This window comes from Rhipicephalus microplus, chromosome 3 (genome assembly GCF_043290135.1).
Source record: "Rhipicephalus microplus isolate Deutch F79 chromosome 3, USDA_Rmic, whole genome shotgun sequence".
NCBI classification, from domain to species: domain Eukaryota; kingdom Metazoa; phylum Arthropoda; class Arachnida; order Ixodida; family Ixodidae; genus Rhipicephalus; species Rhipicephalus microplus.
In genome coordinates, this window is record NC_134702.1 from 109,103,683 (window position 1) to 109,127,796 (window position 24,114).

Here is a 24,114-nt window from a genome sequence, read left to right on the forward strand (position 1 = left end):
TGAACAGTGCAGAAAAAGCTTCTGAAGAACTTTCTGTCAACTCTGAAGCATCATCTTCATTGCCTGCATTGCATGACAACTGCTCAAAGACTACCAGCTGCCGACTGGAGACCCCATCAGGTTGTCATGAAAACCAGCGCGATGTTCAAGAAGGGCTTCCACCGCGATATGGTCCACAGCAACGTCAGCAACGCCAGCAAAAGCAAGTCCGTGAATCGCAGACACTCCAACGGACACACCAACAAGCACGACGACGCAAAGCAAACCTCTTAAAACAAATTCAAGAATCGAGGCAACTTCGCATAAAGAATTGGCGCCAGAAACGCATTTGGAGCAAAATATCAAGACTGCGCCTAAGATTACAGCTCCGAAACCTAAGGAAACACCGAACAAGACAAGAAGTTACCAGTTCTACCATGCAAAGATTCAGACACCATCCCATTATTTACGACAACGGAGCCAACGCCACAGAAAACTACGAAAGAGACTGAACGTTATAATTTGTACAACGCACGAACATAGACATAATTCCTTGAACTTCAGTTCTTGTACACGCAGGCTGCAAGCACTAATTCTGTCTCAGCCGCGACACAAAATACAGTGCGTACGACAGAGGATTCGGCGCCCACGACATTCGACCTTCAAGTGCTCCAAGGACTTAGAACCTTGTTCGTTCCTCCGAGCTGCTCAAGTCATGTCATGGTCAGTGCAGTTTTGCAAGACGCGGTTACCATCTCCAGAACGCCACAGCCAACCTCGCCCACCAGAACTCCGCCATTCACCGGACGGCCGCACTCATTTCTGAAGTTTTGCAGTTTACGGAACACCACTGGGACATGAAACCAATTGTGCATTTTGACGTTTGTGACTTCTCAACCTTGCCTTGTTTACTTTTTCTTGTTAGTAATCCATGCCTTCTTTCGGGGGGAGGGGGAATCGTGTGACATATGAAGCGATGATTGGTAGAAGCCGAGAAGGAGGAAGTGGAGAGTATAGAATAAACATGGCGTATGAGCCAGGCCACGTCGCCCATTCATCATAGCGTCACATATATATATATATATATATATATATATATAGGCAGGCATGGTGGTTGAGTGGCCGTAGCGTTGCATATAGTCTAGTAGATCCTCCGTGAGCGGTCACAACGTGGTTTATTTCGACGTTTCGGCCTAGAGTCTGGCCTTCATCAGGAGCTTCATCAGAAGGCCAGACTCTAGGCCGAAACGTCGAAATAAACCACGTTGTGACCGCTCACGGAGGATCTCCTAGACTATATATATATATATATATATATATATATATATATATATATATATATATATATATATATATATTGTGAAAGAACAATTCTAAGTAGCTTTGTATAACTCCATTTTCTGAGTGTGAGAAACGCGACTGTTCTTCAAGACAGTGAGATGCCTCGGAAACTTGTAGATTGTAGGCAGAAGGGTTATCTTATATGTCACGTAGGGAATCATTTCCATTCGAAGAATCCTGTAGAATTAACTAAAATAAGAGTCATTTCTATTATAGTTATTCAAATTCACGGCTGAAAAAGCTCAATTGGTTATGAAGAACATACAAGTGTCTGAGGGCAGTTTATGCATGTGTAAAATTGCGTAAGAAAACACTGAAGATATACAACTATATCCCAACGGGTTCTCTCTGAAGCTGGTTACTCGTAGTGGATATAAAATTAACCAATGACTGTGACGAGAGCGACACCGTTTTACAGATGTGGCAAGCAAGCATCGCTGCAGCACCTAGGGAACAAAAGAAGGCCGAGAAAAGAAGTCTTTCAGCTACGCGCCGGTTCAGCCAGTGGTACCAAATGTGGTCGAGGAAGCAGAGCATGAATACTCCGAAGGTACAAAATAAAGTTGTTTCTCTCTCTCTCTCTTCGAAGGTATAGCGAGCTTTGAATGCATGCATGTGGTCACTTGTGCGTATACTTAAGTATAACTTTGATGAGATTCTCGCTGTTTGAGCTTTTAGTTTTTCGCAGTATGTAGTGTCGTTTTATCTGACCTCAACAGACCCCCGTTCCAGCGCCGAAGGTGAGGGTGGGATTGGATCCTCTAAGAAAGTCACCCACTTCAGCTGCCCAACAAGCAGTCATTGGCCGTGGTGGAACCGGGCACACTCACGCGGCCGCTGCGCGAGTTGATGCATTGTCCATGGAGCCCGGAACTCAGGCTTCCACAAGTGGAGCGCCTATGCCACTTCAAACGCTCGTTCGAGTAGACGTCACCGATGAAGGAGGTGAGGGACCCATTTTATTTATTGCGGTAGCAATCATAGGAACACTCACTCATAGGTAGCAATCATAGGAACACTAGGATATGTGAGTGAAAATTCCCCATGCCGTCTGAGCGATGTATATATGGTCTGCATTAAGCCCAAGAGAGACAATGTCACTGCATTGCACCTTTCGCACATTACAGGCAGAATTAACAAAAGCCTCCAATAGAAAGCACTGACATTAGGCGCTTGAGCAGTGGAAGGAGGGGGGGGGGATATGTGAGGGTTAGCCGTATGCAGGGTCTTGCATATGGGTGGGGGTGTGCTAGTTTCATAGCACCCATAGTCCCGTATCGGTCGAATCCTAAAGATAAAATGGCTCAAAGCTTGCAATGAGCCTCGCAACAGTGTGTAGGTATTAGGTAACGTGGCTATCTATTGCTGTGTCAACGCAGCACTTTGTTTATTTTATTTATTTATTTACAGTATTCAGTATTAGAGTGTTCTCGTGACGATTTGAGTATTACAGTATTCGTGTGACAAGTTGAAAACGAAAGTTTTGGGATAAGTACTACGTGGCCACACATCTTCCAGCTCGGTCGTATACCATAGGGTAAGAGCTCCTGCAGCTCACGCAAGTTATGAACGCGCTTCTTTACTGATCGCACAGTCCTAAGGGTGAAAAGCTTTGTAATGAACCTAACACCATCACCGACTTGACAAGAATGTCCTAATTTAAACACAAGAAAGTTACGCTGGAACCTTGCGTAGGCACCAACGGTAAGATGCACGGCGTGGCTCCACTTCTCAGTAGGCTTGATCTTTCCTCAGGGAACACACGTGACCAGCATTTGCCACGCGTTTGCACTCCGTGTATTCAGGATCATGTTGCCACCGCAGTTACTTTTGTTCTAATATCCTGGCCCTATACTCCGGATCTACTCGTCTTCGCCTTTTGAAGTTTGCGCATAGTGGCAAGTCTCGAGTGTTTCTCGGGTCATGGTGTATTCTTCGGCAGTGCGATATATCTTCGGGCTTTCCATGGGTGAGCATGGGTAGACCCTAGCTGCTTGACAGCAATTTGTTGGGTTAATTGTGGTGAGATATAGCCTATTTTTGTAGCACATACCAGTTTATGATGATGATGATGATGATGATAGTTTTGTCATACAAAATACAAGGGTCGATTGGCCCAGCAGCTTCGCTGTGAGGCCTCCCGATTCCGCTCAGAGGGGTCAGTGAGCCGCTATTCGCACGACTCGAGCCTGAAACGCTGGGAACCGGCACCGCTTTTAATTCACGACTCAAAAGAATCTCAACAAGCCTTTCGGGATGGCACAAACGCATGCTAGGGGACCAAAAGTCGGAAACGAACGATCCCCGCAGACTGGCGGTTAACGGAACATACGGCGCGGAACATAACCACAGGAAGGCGAACGAAACTCACGTAACGCGCAGGAGAAGACAAGCTAGCGACTCGCCTTAGCGGAAGCCCGAAACCAGCATGGCCTCTGCTCGGCAGCACTCGCGGAGGAAAACCCTGGCGGGTGCCTTGCGTCCCCGTAATCGCGTTCATCGCCCTGCCGCCAAAAAGCACCCGGGCTCGTCTCACCTCCCTTCTTGTCAGCTGTGTCTTTCTCCCTCGCCCCCTATAGCTTTTTCCAACGCTGCCACGCGTCACGCGCATGGGTTATGCGACGTGCGTTATTATGGTACCTGCTTCCAACCTGCGGGCTGCAGATAAGTGCCCGTCGTCCCAACACCCGTACTCCCCCACACATACAAGAATCGCAGCACAGAGACGACTAAAAACAATAATGAACACCACATGAAACAGAAAAGAATGAGCTGTGAAGCAGTCCCGGATTAGTCTACGCAGTTCATCGGGTACGCCAACACACGAAAAATCGTCGCATGTCCTTGTCGTGACGGTTAAGGCGCGTTTTCACTAGAGAGACACCACATCGGTTTTGGTCTGCGGGCTGTCGTTAGAAGTGTCTTTTCTCTTATCGTCGGTTTATGTATGTACACTGCAAAGACACAAACAGCCCACCGGTTGTCTCTCGAAGACCCCGCCCGCTCCTTGTCGTGCTTACAGTCTTTCGTTGGTCAATTCTGTAGTGACATCGGGGGCACACGCAGTGACATCGACTGAACTTCCACACCTGCACCTCCTTTTCCTGCTCTTGCTCTGCCATTGCCCCTCTCCCGCTAGGCGGCACAGCCCCCGCCATAATCCATGGTAACGTGGGACGGGAAGGTTGGACACAACAAGGAAGCGAAGAAAATACTTCTGTTTTGTGCTCGAGCTGCCTATTAAAACACCGTGGAAGCCTCGCAGAGGACATTGTTGACTCTCCCAGATTGCCCGCTTCGTAGTCGTTTGAAGCAATGATTTGATTGATTTGTAGGGTTTAACGTCCAAAAAAACGCCATGTGATAATTAGAGACGCTGTGGTGGAGGGCTCCAGACATTCTGACCACCTGGGGTTCTTTAAGGTGCACCCAAATCTGAGCACACGGGCCTACAGCATTTTCGCCTCCATCGAAAATGCAGCCGCTGCCGCCGGGATTCGATCCCGCGATCTGTGGGTCGGCAGCCGAGTACCTTAGCCACTAGACCAATGCGGCGGGGCATCGTTTGAAGCAAAAACATGGGGCGAATTTTCGCTAAGCCGCCGATCTCCCGAAGACCCGCCAACGACAGATTGCGGATGCGTGTTGCTGGTGTTTTCGGTCTCTCATCATGTTACACTACGATGAAATGCTGTCTCGTCGTCGTCCGCCTTGTGTGACCATGGGGTCTGGCGACTTCATCGGCGGTAGACTCGTCGGCCGATGGTTTGCATCTGCCTCGTGTTGTCATCGGAGTAATGGAAGTGTCGTGTGTCTCTAGTGTAAACGCGCCTTTACAGTGAACAAAGCCTGCCCGCACATCACATCTCACTTCATGACCTGCCCTTGTCCCGCATGTTACACAAAACAGAACGTGCGCGCAGCGGCGTGTGTCGGTGTTCCATGACGGGTGTTAGCCTTGTGCTGTGTCGTAGACTAGATTGCACTGAAGGTGCTGCGGGATGTTCTGCGATAAAAAATACCGCATCCTGATTGACAAACAACGCATATGTATAGGGCAGTAATGCTGACGATAGTGGGGAATGTGTGTACACGTGTAGTGGGCACTCGTAGTAAGCTTTGGATGTGCGCACGTTTTCTGGGACTGTTTTTTACTCGACCCCCGCGTTTGTTTTTTGAAAAGGTAGGCCAACTTAGAAATTTGCTTGAGGCGTATGGTGTGGCTTTAGTATCTCTCATAGTAGACTATCAAGTACTCTAAATCACTACGACCTTTTTTTAAACACATATTTTGTGTGCTTGTTCCCCGGAGGTGGCGATGATACTGGGACAGCTTAATGCTCTCCCATAGTAGAGCACTGCGTCTCCCATAGTAGAGTACAGGAGCGTTGTTTGCTGGTTACTCTGGTAGGTGTCCGAGTGGGATGAAATCCAACTTTCTCTCTTTCGGCATACGTTGCTTTGTCGGAGGTTTCCCACAGCTCTGCTTCCTGGCGGTTGGATGATGTGCCGACCAACGCTGGGCATCGAAGACTCTGCGGCGCACCAGGTGGCTGCTCCTGAAGACTAAATGTAGCGCAGGGAGAAGCCGCGGTAGGTGTTCTGAGATTTGCGTAAAGTGAAAGGACCTCGTTGGGCAGTACAATGTTGGCCGGCGATTGGCATGTGCTCACCATCACCAGGTCCGGTCCTTTTCCGGCGGCCATAACGTGGTCGGCTTGGGCACTGGTTCTTGTAACGGCCCCGACCTCCACACTGGAAGCATACCGAAGGGTTCCAGCTTGTTCTTCCAGCACTATAATGGGCGACAGCTGCAATGCGCTGGCCTTGACTAAAGACGCCCTATATGGGTGTCCTACGTTCCTCGTTCATTGGCGGGAAAGCGGCTGGAGCAGGCAGATTGTGGTGGCTGAATGGGTCTAGAGCCCTTGCTGAGGCCATTGGAGTGTTGGACTGACCATGTCATGCACAAATCTTGTACGTGCGCGAGAGTACATTTGGGCGGGGGCGGTGGCTGATATGTGAGCTCCGCCAAAATTGTGGCCTGAATATCAATCGCTGCTTTGGCGAGAACGTCGAATGGAGGCAATGAACGGCCCCTTAAGTACTCCTGAAAACGCAGATTTTACTGCTCGAATAACTCTTTCCGTTTCAGATGCCAAAGGCTCCACACTGTCATGACGCTCCTGTGCTTTTATTGATTCACATGTAGAGTTTAACGTCCCGAAACCACCATATGATTATGAGAGATGTTGTAGTGAAGGGCTCATGAAATTTCGACAACGTGGGATTTTTAACGTGCTCCCAAATATGAGCACACAGTTCTACAGAATTCTCGCCTACACCGAAAATGCAGCTGCTGCAGCTGAGATGCGATCCACCAACCTTCGGGTCAGCAAACAAGTACCTCATCCACTACACCACAGCGGCGAGGCCGTGAGGCTACTGTGAGGATTTTATGTATTCTTGAATTTTTACATCCTCAGCTTGTGTATGGCTGCGAAGTTCATCTTTCATGCAAACGACTTATTCGGGGGAAGGAAAATCGAAAAGGTCATATAGTTGCTCAAAGTTGGGCGAACGTTACAAAAGCTGGCGGCGACGCCAACGTATGGGAGACCCAGAAAGGGCGACGGGCAGAACGCGTAGCAGAAGAGTGCCATTTGTGAGGACTTGCGCGTCGCGATAATCTTATACCTTTTGCAAAAAGTCTGCGATTGATTTCTTGTCCGTGTGTCCTTCGTACGCGGGCACGGCCAGCGGCAAAGCAAAACTGTTCGCTGGTGTAGCCTTGCATTCCAGCGACGCGGTCAGCTGTTCGACGGTATCAGATGTTTCTGGCGCGGACGCGTCGTCTTTTGTCTTGTCGAGCATTATATTGGACATTTTCTGTTGTGTTTTCACCTTTAGTAGCTGTAATTCTAGCGGAACGCAAAAGCAATGGAGTATTCGCAGCACATATCACGATTGAGATGATTGACTGGACGGGTTCCTTATGCCTACGGTTTCCGCGGTACGCAAGTGAACACCCACGAAAAGAAGGAAGACCGCTTGAGAAAACCACTTTGGAAGAAACTAAAAGAAGGAAAGTTAAAGGTTAAAACCACGTTGGGTGCCAGATGGGGGCCCATGCCCTTCGAACGACACGAGCCAGCAACGCTGGGAACAGGAACCGCTTTTAATTTACGACTCGAAAGAATCTCACCAATTCTTCTAGGCCGGCACAACATGGCACACACGCATGCAAGGGGCCCGAAAAACTGAAACGAACAATGCTCGCAGACTGGCGGTGAACAATACATGCGGGCTGAAACATAAAAGCAGGAAAACAAACTAAGCTAATACTCAACTCGCAGTAGAAAAGAGGCTAGTGACTCGCCTTGGCAGACGCCCGAAACCAGCGTGGCTCTGCAGCGACACCCTGGCGCGTCGCGCGACCATCATCGCATTAAAGCCTATTGATCTTTTTCAAATAACATCGCTCTGCCACCCGCGGGCTCGTCTCACATCCCGTCTTATTCGCTAGCTTCCTTCTGCCGCACCCTCTGTGGCTTTTTGCAACGCTGCCGCTCGTCCCGCGCATGGGCAATGCCGCGTGTGTTATCCTGGCACCTGCTTCCAACAGCTGGATCGTGACGCGAGCATGTGGCACGAGACGCGAGCATACGCATTGGGCGTGTCGACGACATCACTGACGCCGGACTAGCAAGTAGGTGCTCCGAACGTAACAATTTGAAGGACGCTCCAATTGGACCTTTTTTTACGGAGAGGAGGGTTTCCTCTTTGGCTGTTGCACGAGAGTATGAAAGCCAACGTCATAGCCTCAGCAGTGCATTTCTTGGGGGTCACGTGCGCTAACAACATCCCAAAGAAGACTATGGCGGCGCCCTTGAACTCTTTAAGTGAAAAGGTCTATGCAAGAGCGCGTAACCGGGCCCCGTGCGCAGCGCCTTCTCAACTGACTTCGCTTCTGAGTGGACACCTCAAGCGTGCCGTGAGGAAACGAACGTCTGCCGTTTGGAAGCATCATGCTGGTCCTCCTGCAACTGTAGTTGAAGTGCCGCCTATACGCCATAACTTTTCCTTTTGCGACCAGAATCGCTGTTTCTTTACCGAATGAAAGATGCAAAAATTACACTCGCTATATACAGTGGAACGTTTTGGTTCCTCCTCTACTACTGATTCTATGGAAACAGCTGGCACCATTCTGCTTCAAGCTTGCGTAAGAAGAATGCAATAACAGATACACTTTTGTAACGTGGCCTGTCATTATCGCTACGGGAACAACGAACAAATAATTGTATCAGTGCGAACAAAAGTCGTTCATTCTGTTTTATGGAATAGGCACGCTAGAAAAATTCTGCAATATCATGGAACATGGCAATCCAACTTCCTGCCTACTGGAACGGGTGACTCGACATCAGAATATGACACGAAGAAGCCTGAATTATCACGCCCAGCTTGTCAGCTATGATAATTTTATGGTGAAATTTATTGTTTGACCCTTCAAATTAGCTGACATACCTATTGTCAAACAAGCAACATTTTTCTTATATCTGTGAACGTTATACAACAGGAATGCTTTTTTTTACTTCTGTTGAATGAGCATGTATCTCAATTACGAAAACTAATGCTGTGATTTCACTGTTAACATGGAACAGCAGTGTGAAAACAATCTTATCCTATACTATACTTTGACATCTTGTAATCATTTGGATACCCACTTGAAAACAAATATACGGAGCTGTTTGACTTATTCTTGGTATTTCAGGTGCTTTCAACCCAATGACACCGTTCGCCGTCAACAAGAAGAAAGACTCCGTGGATTATCAACGAAAACCGGAGATGCGCCATTTTGGCGTGACTGAGGGTCTGCGCAGAACCGACCAGTCCAGAATGTCACAGTCGATTACGAATGTTACTCTCAAAAAGAGAGAAGAGCCGGGAAGGCAGAGTCGTGGCTTGAGCCTGCTGTTCAGGCGAGCCTCTTCCATGTGTGGCTGGGAGAACAAGGCGAGCGAAATCTCCACCCCCAACACACCAGGCGGAAAACAATCCAGGTTCATGGGCAGCATCGGTGCCATTGCTGGATTCTTCACCAGAAAACGTTTCTCTGAATCGCAGCCCAAGCGTTCTGACGAAGAGGTCGCCCACAGTCACGACCAACCCGCCAGCGTCCTTCAGACTGGTACCAAACGCGATGCATCAGAGAACGAACCTGAGCCTAACGCTGACAAAGTGGTTACGAATGTTCCTTCCATAGTACGAGAAGCCACCACCGCACCACCCTCCCGTCCCCTGCTGGTCACTGCTTCCGATCAACACTTAGGAACCGCTAAAACGGCAATGGTCCAGCCTCGCCGCACTCTTTCTGCCATTGTGCCTACGGCCACCATCCCTGAAACAGCACGGGCTACTGAAGCTGGCGGTCCACTCATCGCTCCTACTAAAATAGGAGACCCTAACCTCCCAGCCGACATCCGTTCTACCGACGAAACGAACTGGTCAAGCAAGCATCCCACGCAGTTGCCCGCCGATGACTGAGAATGAAGTGCAGAACGGCGGTACTTTCACGACCAAGGTTGATGCTGAAGCATATGGGGGAAGAAAAGGGGATAACACAGCTGACGACCAAGGTGGTGGGAAGCCAGTACGCGAGGAAACACGCAAGGGAAGTTACGAGACAAACGAACATGCTGACGCAGTTGCCGACGCCATCGCTACTAAAGAAAAACTGAACATCGAGATAAAAGCGTCTCGTGGCACCAAACAAGAAGGCAAGAAGGCGCACTCCAAATCACGATCAGACAAAGATACATCAGCAGCAAGCAAGAAAAGGAAACGCTCTGGGAAAAAGAGCAGGGACTCCACGTCTGGGTCACACCGCCAGTCTCCTCGTTCCAAGAGCCGAACTTCCATATGTGAGAATACGCAAGACGCTCATGATGCGCCGCAGAAGGATCACATGCAGAGCAAACCTTTGGATCCCATGTCTCTCACTCAAGAAGGTGACCAGCCGATACAAATGTCTCCTAATGGCATTCACGGGGAGATTAAAGACAAGTCCGACAGTGGTAGCCAATCTGTTTCAGCTGCTACCACTGAAATTGAGCAGGTTGGTGTAGTGACAGCCAGTAAAATATATTGCGGTCGGTCTACTGAAGGCCTTGAGCACGTGCTGCAGCCTGTGCAGTCAGACTCCACTAAGGCGTCCCCACCCTCCGCAAACGAGTCCGGGAGTGACTCTGTAGCGCAAAAGGCAATCCCCAAAATGGGCAGCAGTGACCCTCAGGACTCGAGCCACATGTCCAAGTCTCTTGTCAAAAGCCGCCAAATTACCTACTCTCCGGTAGGCAAGAACCGCGTCAAGAAAACAAAGCAACCTACCATGGCGGTGAATGCGCGCCCCAGCAGCAGGGAGACGAGTATTCAGAAAAGTGAGGCATTGAACAGTCGCCCAGCCGACTGAATGAAGCCGAAACGCAGATACAGCCGAAGTCGTGTGCAACGCCGAAAGTGCCGGAGACCACTGCCGTGTGCGAAACTGAGAAGGCACTTGAGCCTACAAAATCGAATGAACCAGACAAGACCGCCAGTTCTGCAAGTACTTCGCGGAGCAAAGACTCGAAGTCCACAACTGGCAAAACGCCAACATTTCAGGAGGTTCAGCACGTTCCTAACCAGAGCAACGCTTCTTTACGCGACGCAGGAGGTGTTTCTCGAACAGGCCTGCAGACGCCTCGGCGGAAGCAATCTATCGTGTCCTTCGGGGCAGGCATCAAGGAAGCGGTGAGTAGACCTATCGACAGTAAAAGCCGCACTCTGCATGTCTCGTGTTTTCATTGCCTTTCCAGCCCAAGGCTTTGGCGCATCTAGAAGAGATGGCACCACAGCCCTTGCCGAGGAAGAACCTAGCCACCATTCTCAAGGCTTCCAGGTCAACAACAGTGCCCCGAGTTGAGCCTTCCGTTGACTTCGGTGATACACATTTCACTATGATCAGGTGTGAGATTCAGTCTACTTTTAACACTCATCGATATGCCAATTTAAGAAAAAAACACGACCCTCTGATATATGGCAGAAATTTGAACAGCTCAGCCACATGTACACAGCGGGAGGGTGATACTTGGATGACTTTTAACGATGAATATAGAAAGCCACAATTTCTTCGCAAGGGTGCGCCACATTTTTTGTGATAAGAACTAGTCGAAATGTAATAAGTAAGGCTAGCATCTAACACCGCTATGATCCGATATAGTGTATATGTGTCTGCAAAAATCTGTCGTTAGGAAAAACAGCCGCTGCAACGAGCGAAGCGACCTCTGTTCTGTCTATCGCTTCAACGCAACATAAGCGGGGAGGACACGGAATTTACTCAGGTATCAGCCATCTGCTGATATCCGTCGTCAGAGCGCGACCATTCCCGTTTGATAAAAGCTCGCAGCTTCTGGCGTCCTTGTCTTTCATGTGTAGCTGTGTGTATGTATACCTTTGGGCTGACCAGTTTGATAGAATACCGACTAGCCCAATCCCACACGTTTGTTCAGATTATCTTGTTCATGTGTGTGCATTCAAAACCTTCTGTAGTGACAATGCTGTAATATACGTGTGTAATGGCTCCCGTTTGATCAATCTCATCCCCATCTTTTTTCCCTCCAATTTTATATAATGGTCACCAGACTATTTCAGGCTTGGTTTGCGGGCGCCAAGACCCTTCATTCGCGGAAGAGCCCGTAACAGTTCCAGTAAGGTAAACGCCTCATTGAACCGTGTTTACAATTATCTTCACCCTCTGCTAGCTGCGACCATGTCATCACTCATTCTAAACACGTCTGCTTACTCTTAATCGTACCTTAATCTTCGTAATCTCATCTGCTGGCCGAAGTTTCTCTTTCTGGTGCAACTGTCTTCTTTTGGAATCCAATATCTCGCTAATATAACACCTCTTTCTTCTTGATTTTCGACTAAAGTATTTTTAGCACTTCTTTGTTCTACCCTGTTCACTTGTCCCTGAATGTTTCAACTGTCATCATCTTTTCGATGACTCGCTGTGCCCTTCTCATTAACTTACATCGACCGCTGGCTGGTTACTCATTCTCCTAATTTTTAAAAACAGAGCCTCACAAGGATGCGTACCTTCCCGGGTGTTGTTAGACGAATGTTCTAAATTGCTATTACAATGATTTTATGTCTTCAAGACCTGCAGCACACGCGCGCCTTTTTTTCTTTAATGTATTTATCTTAGCGGCACGCGCTTGTCCTCGAACAGCCAGCACGGGCTTTAGGAAGCGAAACTCTACACCTTGTCGTATTATGCCAATATTCCCTTCCAACTGCATTTTTTGCTGCCTTTTACATATATTTCTCATTAAATCCTTTGTTTCCATGCTTGTATCCAAACCATCGTCTTTTTCTCGTACCTTCTTTTATACAGTTAAACTGCTAGCTGAGGCGTATGTTTTCCCATGTTGGGGAGAGAGAGAGAAGGGAGTGCTTTGAACAGTTTGTGTCCGCGTATGTTAGACAGAAACAGTGCTGGAGAGGCGGTGTGGTGTGCTCAGACAACATGACCTAGACAAAAGAGCAAGTGGCACTTGCTTCGGCGTTGTGCGGTGGCGCTGCTGCAGTACGACGCAGAGCTTTGCCAAAAGCAGAAGAAGACTAGACAGCGAAGTGTGCACGTGTCAGAGGAGAAGCAGACAAATGTCAACAACAGCATCGCGAGTATAGTATATATAGAGCGCAAGCAGGACGGGACCGGAATGCAAGATTGCGGCCAAAAACTATGACTCCACGAAACAGAGGCGCCGCCTGCAAGCTCTTCATTGGTGCATTACATGGCAGCGCCACCCATACGCATTGACGTTTCTAAGCATAGACGTGGTAGAGGTGGTAAAGGCCAGCCATCAGTGGCTGTCTACTGGCGATGTAGAATGAATTCCCATATACAGCTCCCACTGGCTAATCGTTGACGTAAATTCAGCTAAAAGCTATCCGCTCGTCTTTTGTCACCCGGTGCCAAGAACAAAGTGGAAACGGTATTATGTACAACTCTGGAGTTGAACTGCGTGACCAGCGATAGCCAAGCAGAAATAATGAACGTAAGCGTGATCGAGAATTCCTATTTGCAGCACTTCTTTAGTGAACATAAGTATCTGCGAGCACAGATGAGCAGGGCACACGCATACGCGTACGTTCACATCCATGCGTACCCTCGCAACATGAAAGGCTGCTTCATCTGCATCCTTTTTTGAATCACATGTGATATTTTAATAGCCGTATTTCTAAAAGTATCAGGCTGTGAATACTTCTCTTGGCACAGCTGAATATCGTGAACATTATGGAAAGAATTTCACCAAAAAATATTTCATGGTATTCTGTCACTGCTATCCACTATGTGCACATCACTTTATATAGACTATAGGTTACTTTGAACTCATGTGCGTAAGCATTTAGACAAAAGCTCCGCCTCCGCTATTTGTGATTCAGAAAGAGAAGGCAAACTTCTAAGCCCAAAAGTTCTGTGTTGGAGGCTTACTATCATTTTAGACAATAAAACTTCGTTAATGTGTGTGGTTCACGAATATCAGTTTCAGAGAAAGTTTGTCGCCATCAACACGTCCTACAACACTTGCCTTGAGCGAAATATGCAACGCATACCAGGATAAATTTTACGTAGAAGTCTATCTAGATTTCTTTAGGAATAGTTTTTCATAGCATCTGCTTTTCCGTATAACCCAGCAAACGCTGGAGCCTTTCCTTCCCTTTCCGTGTAACCCAGGAAAAGCTGCACTGTGCTTGAGAATGCCCAGCCAGAGCCGCCTTTACTCTGGCAGCGCTGGCCGCATCACATTCTCACACTCGATGGGGGTGGAAGCTTTGGCATGGTAGCATACTAACTGATAGTAGCGACGCAAAACGCACGGACAAAATAAGGCGAATTCGAGGCACCACAGCACTGTGTATCTCGAATGTTCCTTCTTTTGCCCTTGTCCTTAGCGTTCGCTGCCATCAATTAACATTCTAACCCACCACGTTTCTTCGGTCTCACAGCCTACATATAACGCAGCTTTCTGTCGCTCGCAGTCCTGCGCATAGCCGAGCCGGCGAGTTTCCCCAACGTCCCTTGTCGACGAGCAGTCGCCTCTCTAGGATGTCAACGGGCAGCGTGTCGTCACTGGTGGATAGCGAGGTTCACAGCAGTGGACGGCCGGCCATCACACTGAGACGCGTGACCCGGTGCCGCAGCAGCGGTCTTGAAGACACCATTCTACGCGGCGCCCACGTCCAGCCCTCTGTGTTTGGTACGCTCTTGCAAAGTCAAGAAACGTTGCGTTGTTACCCCTCTGTACTTCAGCTGCTGCACTAATGGCATCGTACAAGTCACAAGGGCAAATCAGTGAATGAGAAAGCAATGAAATGGAATTTTCTGTTCCTCCCATTAGCATGGGACCTGGTGTAACTGAACGGAACGCCAGCGTACGTAAACGTGGTTGCTGCAGCGAGAGAAGCGTCCTTCGTGCTTTCAGTGGCTTTGTTATGAAAGCACCACATGTGCAAAGGTATGCGCCCTGTACTGATCCCCCTAAAAATATGGCGCGCGCAGTCGCGGGCGACCACACTCGGTTGTTCGGAGAGAGCGTTTTCTACAGCATCCACACAACCCTCGCCGATGCCCCTCTATGTAAAATACCGCGTGACGGAAGCGGCCTGCGCGTTTCATCTCCCCTTCAGCCACGACCACTGTCAGCCCTCGCCCGCCCTCACTCGTACATCAAACGTACGAAGTGCGGGATGACGGCCGATTTGGTTAAACATGGATATCCCTATAGAGGAGAAATAATGCTCACGCCTATGCATACACTAAACGTACTTGTGCTGTGGAGATATCACGACAGATACCTCCACATGATTCATGTTTTTTTCTCTTTGATGCTTTTATTTGATGCCCTCGCATATATTTTTCACTCCAGGTAGCCGCCCTGCTGGCAGTTTTGCGTCATTGCGCAGGAAGAAGCAACTCTCAAGGTGAGCACAAGTAAATCTAATAAATTAGGATGGAGATAACAACTGTCTTATCAACCAGATTACATTATGTATTTATTAATTCCTCATGGAAATAGTCTCGTTCTTCGGTCGCTTCGTTCTAACGTTCACTGACCAACTTTATGTCCCAAAACAACGGCGAAAAGAGAACATCTACCCTGGATCCAAATCAAGACAATTTCCTTAGCCGGAACCTCGGCATCAGGCTATTTTCTACATTGCTAGCTCAGTGCTTAGAAATTTGTCCGTATAAATATTCTCACGAAGTCATTTCCTCTTGCTTACGTAATTACGGCCATAATACAGTGAAGATACGGATTCAATTGTTACGGACGAGATTAGATTTGTTCCGCTTTCAGGTAATCTTTTTTTGCTTCAAGAAATCCTCAAAAAAATTCTGTTTCAGTAATCAAAAATTTAACATAGAAGCTGAACATAACGGTTAATTGCTGTATCATGCAAGTGCAAGTGAAAAACACGCCAGCCTTAAAAATCATTGTGATAAGCTCGTGTGACTGCGGTGAAACGTGACTTGCGGTTGTTACGAACAGCGCGTGGAACTACATCACTCACGCCAGAGTACTCAAGGGACGTCGCAATTAATTACGAGGAAGATATTCCGTCAGAAATGATCAAGGTTGCTTGTCAAAATCAAAATTGCCTATACATTGGTAGTGTAAGCTTCTCGCATATCTTCGACCACCACGTAATTCATGGAAGCTGATATGAACCACCCCCCCCCCTAGCCACTACAACGTCTACTACACTTTAAAATACAACACCTGATATCCTACGGTTTAATGCTCGCAGCCGCTACATTTTTGTTATATCTTGGCTGCAACTTCATTGCAGTGACTAAGTATTACAGAGAGCGTTCAAGTACTGCACTGATACAATTCAGACGCCCACACTTCATGCACCCTTCCCTGCTCTTTATTTGCATTGGGATCTCTCGCTCTCCCTCTCTCGTAGTTCGTGTTAACTGCTTTGTTTATTTTTTCGGCAGGTCTTAAGGAGCACTACGAAAATGCCCACACGCAGTGCTTTATGTGCGTGAATACTCGTATATGACAGACAATGATTGTCACATACAAAGCGGCCCAAGAAATTCAAGGTTAATTTTTTGCGCTAGACTACGCGACTGAAGAGGTGTCAAACAACAAGATTTGTAAACCAGTGCAAGTACAACTTTTTTTTGTCACGACTAACCATGGCATTGACGCATGGGACGAGGTATAAGGAAAGCAATCCTCCAACAAGGAATGTCGCAGGAGACGACGTTCTAACAAGTGAACTTTACTCCAGGGTTGTTTCAAACTGAAGCATCTTTTCATATCTTGAAGTCGCGGTCTTCCGCTGAGCTTCTGAACTTCCGAACCATGAAACATGTGACATGTTCGAAAGGGAAAAAATGACAACATATCCACAGGGTGAATGATGGAGAGTGGGGCGAAGCTGGCTCACACGCCACTGCCGCGTCGCTTCGGGCTCCCGTTGTCGTACTGCAGGGTGCTCGCGGCGCGCTTCTGCCTCACGCGCCCGCACGTCTGGGTCCCCTCTTCGAGCGCGAGCCTCCACCATCCTGCGCGCACGCCGCTCAGCAGCCTTGTACACCCTCCATCTCCGAGCCTCTGAATGCACACGCGCGCAAAGAAGGCGCTTTTATTGTACTAGAGACACCCCTTGGAGTACGGCGCCGCCGAAGAACACGTGATCGTAGTCGTGCTATCATCTCTCTCTCTCTCTCTCTTTCCGTACGTGTGACGTCAATCCTTCTTTTCTACAAGTAACGCCTTCTAGTATTGTAACATATGAATATTTCAGCGTATAGTACAAGTACCGCCCTGTATGGTCGGTTCGATAATTAACGAAGGAAGATAACCCGCACAGGCACGCACAAGCCACGCCATATGGAGCTTCGCCCCTAAAACTCGTGCATTTCACGTATCTGGCAACATCGAACATCTGTATACGTTGATCCCATCCCAATTATTTTGTTTTTACGATGCACACGGCCGGGCATGCCAGTTTGATTGGTGTTGAGACAGAAAACGTATGCATTTGCTGCGCAATGAACCAGGGATGGAAGGGAACGTAGTGGGCCCGATATATCAGAAGTGTTACTTACTGATTGGGCCCCGAGTAAAACTCGAGTTGATTGTAATATGATTGTCAAGGGACATGCCATTCGCATATCGTTACAGTTAAGTTTTCCTTCTCGTTCGTTGATCTCCTTGATATGGATTGAAGTCCCGTCAAGGAGATGATCGGCGTCGATGAAGCAGGAGGCAGGTTGGAGGTAATGAAAACTTGAAGGTATATTACAGCGAAATATTTACAGTCATATGTACATCTTGCCGAAGCACACTCATGATAACACAGACATCAACAGCGTCTTACTCTTCTACTTAACTCTTCTTAAGTTAGAGCCTAGAACACTGTTACTACATACAACGTACTTAGTCTCACTGTTCGACCACCAAGTGGTTACGGCCCAGACAAAAGTTGCATCGTACGGAGTCGTACTGATCTATCAGTTAAGTGATTGCAGCCTCGACTGAAGAGAAACGGATTCCCTCCAGTCTTGAGCATCTTGCGGTAACGAAGAAAAGGGGGAGGGGGCCACTGCTGGTCCGCCTCAACATTCTCTCATCCAATCTGTTTCCACTAAGATTAAGTCACTCCCTACTGGGCTGACCTTACTCTCAACAGCAGCGCTTCTACAGTTTAAACAGGCGTTTTGGTACTCTTTCCCATCATGTCTCTCTCTCTCTACCTCCCACGCGCTCAGGAATTCTAACGGTCGGGAGATATCGGCATTGTAGACCCGGTACATTCATGCCCTTTCCCACACCCAGCGAGCCGAGACAAACCTCCAAAGCCGGAAATTGAATGATTGCGCGCGGAACGTAATTGCCCCCGCAGGTAGCAAGCGGCCTTTGACTTTCTCCGCTTTCCTTGTGCTCGGGTCGTGCATCACTGCGACTTTGAGCCGATCGCCAGGGCAGAGCGTGACGCCTACTCCCACTGAGCTCGCGCCCGGCCGCGGAAGCAAGACGGGCTCGCTTAATCCCATTGTGCGTTTGCCCCCGGCGGCGGCGACTTGTCTCTAAACCACAAACATTCCAAGCCAGTTGGCAGAGCGGGTTCGTTTCACATTGTGTGTTTGTCCCCATCAGCGGAGGAGACGGACGTAGTTTGCATTCCAGGGGATAAGTGGTGTATAGTTACACGAGCATACCGAGAGAGAGTCGAGAAAGAAGCTTTGTATAACGTAGCTTCCCGCGCTGTCGTCCCATGCTCAAAGGAAGCAATTTGCGACCTTGCCGAGAGAGATCCGAGAAAGGAGCTTTGAATAACGTAGCTTCTGGTGCTGTCCCATCCGCACGATCAACTTATGAGCGGCAAAACATAACAGTTACTATACTATATGCACAGATACAACCTAAGTATGGGACCTTCCGGATGAGAAAACATGCAGCCGTATAAGACGTAAAATTTAATGTGCACTCCAATTTGGACCTATAGGGGGCGCCTTGAAAGCCGTGCGCTCGCCATTTGTGGTACGGCGGGCGCGCAACGTTGAGAGCCCTATAGCAGACAGCAACGCTTCATTGCTATGGTGGCACAAGCGCCCGTTAGTGTTTCGAGCAGGATTGAAAGATAGGGTGAAGGGAGGTTCTTCCGCGATGCTGCCATAGATGAATAAATGAGAAAACCTGCACGAAAGCGGCCACGTTTTTCACTTTAGTGAGCGCCTTCCATACCCGTCGTCAGTACTGACTGCCAAATGTGTGCGTCAGGTGTGCGCAGTGCAAGATGTTTATACTTCACAACTGTCGCGGTAAGCCGTCTTTCTTTCACACTTAGAATATTATTGGCGTGGGCTCTCTACCCGCATACTTTTAAAATACTCGGAGCATTTACAAATTTCGATGGCTGCACGGCCACTCGCCGTGGAAATCGTTGTGAGTGTCCGGGCGGCGTGCGTTTTTGTGGCGGCTTCGTGCCACGGTGATTTTCGGCCACCTAGTCTCACGAAGAGCTTTGTTTGAAATAGTCGCTGCATCATCATCTCTCACCATAATCACAATCTTTACCTCGCCGCTCGCGGAGCTCATGCTAAGAGCTCGAGGCGCGAACGACAAAGAAAACGCACTATGATTTCGGCCAGAGAGGACGCCATAGGCCCGCTTCACCTTTCGCTTCACCTTGTCAAGTGGCGACGACAACGGCACGGTCCCTTCAGCCACCCTCACGTCTCTCTCATTGACTACGATTTGATAATTATATGTGGGGTTTAGCGTCCCAAAACCACCATATGATTATGAGAGACGCCTATCATTGACTACTAATACCCTCTTGCATCGCTAATGTTGCTTTCCAAAACAAACACCGACATGCACATCCGTCACTATGCAGCATTCGCAAAGTTTCATTTTCTACACCCTGCATCATTTCTTCCTACACCCTGCACCAATCAAAGAAGAAAAATTTCTGGATGAACCATTCCGAATGATGTGATTCAGTTTATTACTTCCGCTGGTACTTCCCTTTGGGACTACACGAGAACCTACAGAACCGTGCTTCTGCCACGAGAGCATTTGCCGTGCGATTTGCCATGTATGCAGTTCACTGCGCGAGATGAAACGAATTGAATACTGAGGTTATATAAATAAAGCCTGTTCTCCAACAGCATCCGTCTGTATTTTTGTGCATTAAACGATTTAGTTATTTCGAGAACGATTTATTGCTAAACAATCTGAGATTATAAATGAATTCATTTATATAACAACGCACTGCCCATCTCATGGCCGATCCCCTATGGTACGCCGCGACAGTTTAGTAAGGGTCAACCGACCAACGTCTTAGTTTGATCTTACCGAGTTGCACATGGCGCTGTAGGGTGGCTAGTTATGTTTGTGCTAATATGCTACGTAACTCTATTTACCCCCATAAATAATGGTCTTATCAACCCCACGAACTAATAATTGCCCTCGCATTGCATTCCCCAAAACTGTGAAGGGTAGATAGACGACGAGGTAATTATTAGGGTACATTAAAACTCTCCATCACCCTTGAGCCGAATTGGAATGCCTTGCATGCGTTTCTTTTCTCACCACCACTATGGCAGCTAAAACATCACGTAAGATCACTGCATCTCCAGAGGTGGTGCAACGATCTTAAGGTAGAAAATTGTGAATTACCTATTATCTAGAATGTTCTAAAAGTCGAGAATGTGGGCAGAAAACAAACACAATGGACTTTATTTGACAGCTCAGCACATGCCGAGTCTGTTCTATCTCCCTTTATATCATGCGTGTTTCCTTGCGCAACGTTTACGTTAAATAACACAAAACGCCAACCAGTTTCTTTGGATGTTCGCAGTGACCGAGCCGACGTTCACAACGCCTTCTTGCTGGGCCCTTCACTGGTGACCATGCTGGGCAACATCTGCAGCTTCCACACCGGTGGCAACAAGAGTGCCCTCAAGATCGTCTACGGCGCGTAAGTCGTATTCTGTGCCGAACACACGTTATATAACTTATGTTCGTCGTAGACATTACCGTCTACCTCTTGTTGTGTGGGTGTATTCACCAACCACAATATCTTTGCTAGCATCTCAGCAGCGGCAATGTTCACGTCGAAACAAAATAATGAAAGTGAAGCGCGTCAACCATTCTCCAACTGGCAATGCTTTAACATCAGTATAGGTAAGTGAAGAGTGTCCCGTCACTGCAGTATTAGTTTAGATTCTGCGTCATCAGATGTCACTACCTGTGTTGGCCAGCACATATACTTCTCTGTTAAGCCACAAAGACGTAAAATGCAAGAAGTTTAAGGAAAACTAAAAACCAGTTTCTTCACAGTTTCTAAGCGCACATGATGTCATAGAATTCACTTGCCATCGTGAATGACACCGAAAGACTTTCTCCGAAGGCAGTTGTGTCATCTGCCATTGTCACCACGTTGGAAACATGTATACAATAAGCGCGCATATAAAGAGATTCACTAGCTGAACGGCGCATTTGTAGTGAATCTGTAGTGGTACACCTGACCAAAAAAAGAAAAAAGAAACTTCACTGCGCTTAGTAGTTTTTACACTCTAAAAAATTCGAGTATTTGGGGAGTGTTTCTGCCACACAACAATATTCATCTACTTCGCGTACTTTCTTCGCGTCATCACCACGGTTCCGGTAGTTCGTGGTCACGAATGGCTTGCATGTTATCTTTGTGACGTATCATTCTTGACAGGAAAGTAGCCAGCCTCGGGTTTTCAAGAAAGGGAACACGAGTAAGTCAGATTACGAATATCGTTATGCAGCAGAGCTACTCCCCGAGTACTTCATTTTTTCTTAGAGTGTACAGTGTTTTTTGGTAGCACAGAAACTCAAAAAGTTGTGGCAGTCTGACGAACTCTGAACTGACTCGGAGAAAGCACGAACAGGAAATTCAGTGGGAACAAAAATTAAGCAAGAACATTCACTAGCATCACCATTCGTTAGTCTAGTTACCTCCTATTATTTGATACCAAATATCAGGGGATAATTAGCATCAATTTGGCCCCGCTGGCTAGTGCTAACCGTTAGCTATCCAAGCGCTTGTCCCTGTCTTTCTGTTCGCGTCTAAGCAGTGCGCTCTCATTTCAGAACAGTCATGTATCACCAACTCGCCCAATCAACCACATTGGCAAGCTATCCGAAATTCGTCGATGCCAGCGGACTAGTGTTGGACTAGATAAACACATCCAACTTCGCACAATAAGCAAGGTCTTCATATTTCAAAATAAAATTCATTCCAACAATCCTAAAAGGCTTCTTAAACGACGTCTCGGAATATGCAAGGGAGCGCCATTTAGCCAAGGAAGCTCTATTTCAACAACAGTGCCCCATAAAGTTATTGCGGTACATAGGTGACGTTTGCCTCATATCACTCCTTGACCGGCTGCAATATGCCATTTACAGAATCGAGTTCTGTGAATACTTTCGTTGGTGTTGGGTCTGCAAGCGATCACGTACATGAAAAGGTGCTACGTTTCAAGCAAGATGTCTGGTTTATAAATGTGCATAAACATAAAGTATAGTACGCAGACGGCGAACACAATCTGCATGTTGCCCATAGGCATAATGTTAGCAGGCAGCTTGCAGGCAGTGGATGTATCTAGGGGCACTGTTTGGGTCGCTGTTCCCATACTGAAATCTTTCACTCAAGTAGGCTTACTCATGCGGTAGTAACGGTGTCTGTGGACGTCGTTTTATACTAACGCACAGACTGTTTTGTCGCAACATACAATGTATAGACTATCATAGCGAAGCGTTCCGAAGTGACTTAAATATTAATTAGTCTCGGGCATGGCGCAATGCTACGTGCCATGTAAAGCCACAAGTTTTCGCCGAAGAGCCTGCGTGTTAGTTTTCCATGGAACTGTTATGAGAGTCGACAATTCTTTCTGCTTGCAGATTCGAAACTGCGTTGGAGCAGTCACTCAACGGTTCCACTTGGGTGATAGTGACGCTGCCTGGAGCCATTTTGACGTTCATAGTATGCACCACCATTACATGGTTGGTCTACTTGAGACCCTAGTGAGTATCGTGATCTCATAAGATTTCGCCACTGTATGTTGCCAGGATAAACAGACTTGGCATTTCTACTCGGCGACAGAGGTTGAGCGTGAGCAAGTGGCAGTCGAGTTCTGTCGACAGTACGCAAAATGTACTATCCTATTTAGGTTTAATATCAATTTTAACTGCCATAGATATTTAACTACCAATGCCTGTTAAATGCATCATCACTTTAAATAAATGGCAGCTGCGAGCAAAAAGGAGCTCATCCTAACAAACGTCCTTGTTTTTCTATGAATTACGTCCCAGTGGCCAATGCCTATAATAATCTATAAAAATCAATAAAATCTACAGTGGTGTAATTTTAACATCATCATCACAGAATGTAGGCTTCGCAACTGAACTTTGAGAGAGATACTGAAAACTTCCTACATTGACAAGCTGCAAAAAAAAAGTGTTATAAACCCATCAGTTGCCTCGCTTGAAAAAGAAATTTCGCTCCTGCCTTTAGTTCATTAAGCATGTGATAACAATTGATTGATTGATATGTGGGGTTTAACGTCCCAAAACCACTATATGATTATGAGAGACGCCGTAGTGGAGGGCTCCGGAAATTTAGACCACCTGGGGTTCTTTAACTTGCACCCAAATCAGCATGTGATAACAAGCTGTGCCATGTGCGCTGGTAATGTTTTTCTACCACATTGCTCAGATCTGAGGTTTTTCCTAGTGGGCGCTACCAAAAATAAAGAAACGAGTTGTTAGATTTCAACCATTTGTGTTTTTCCACTTTGTCCTCATGTGCCCGTGCAAATACTTCAAGATGAGAAATTACCTTTACAACAATTACGTGAGCTTGAATCTATTTCTAATTACTGCAGCGCGAAGGACAAAAAGAGGCAAAAAAAGAACAAAGTGGTAGAACCCGCCAGTTTTTGGTAATAAGATAGCAAGAAGGTCTACTTTTTATATTTCATATTAAACAAAAACACTTCTACATACTGGAAAAGATAAATATATGAAAATCAAAGCACTGTCTCTGGTGAAATTGTTTCCCTCTCCCTTACCTTGTGCTTTTAGTTACCACGAGGTAATACTGGAGCAGTTCAGTCCTTATAAATATTCTGCAGAGTGACTTATTGGGCGAGTTGGTTAATTCTTAACGTAGCTTTTGGCGCCAAAAGCT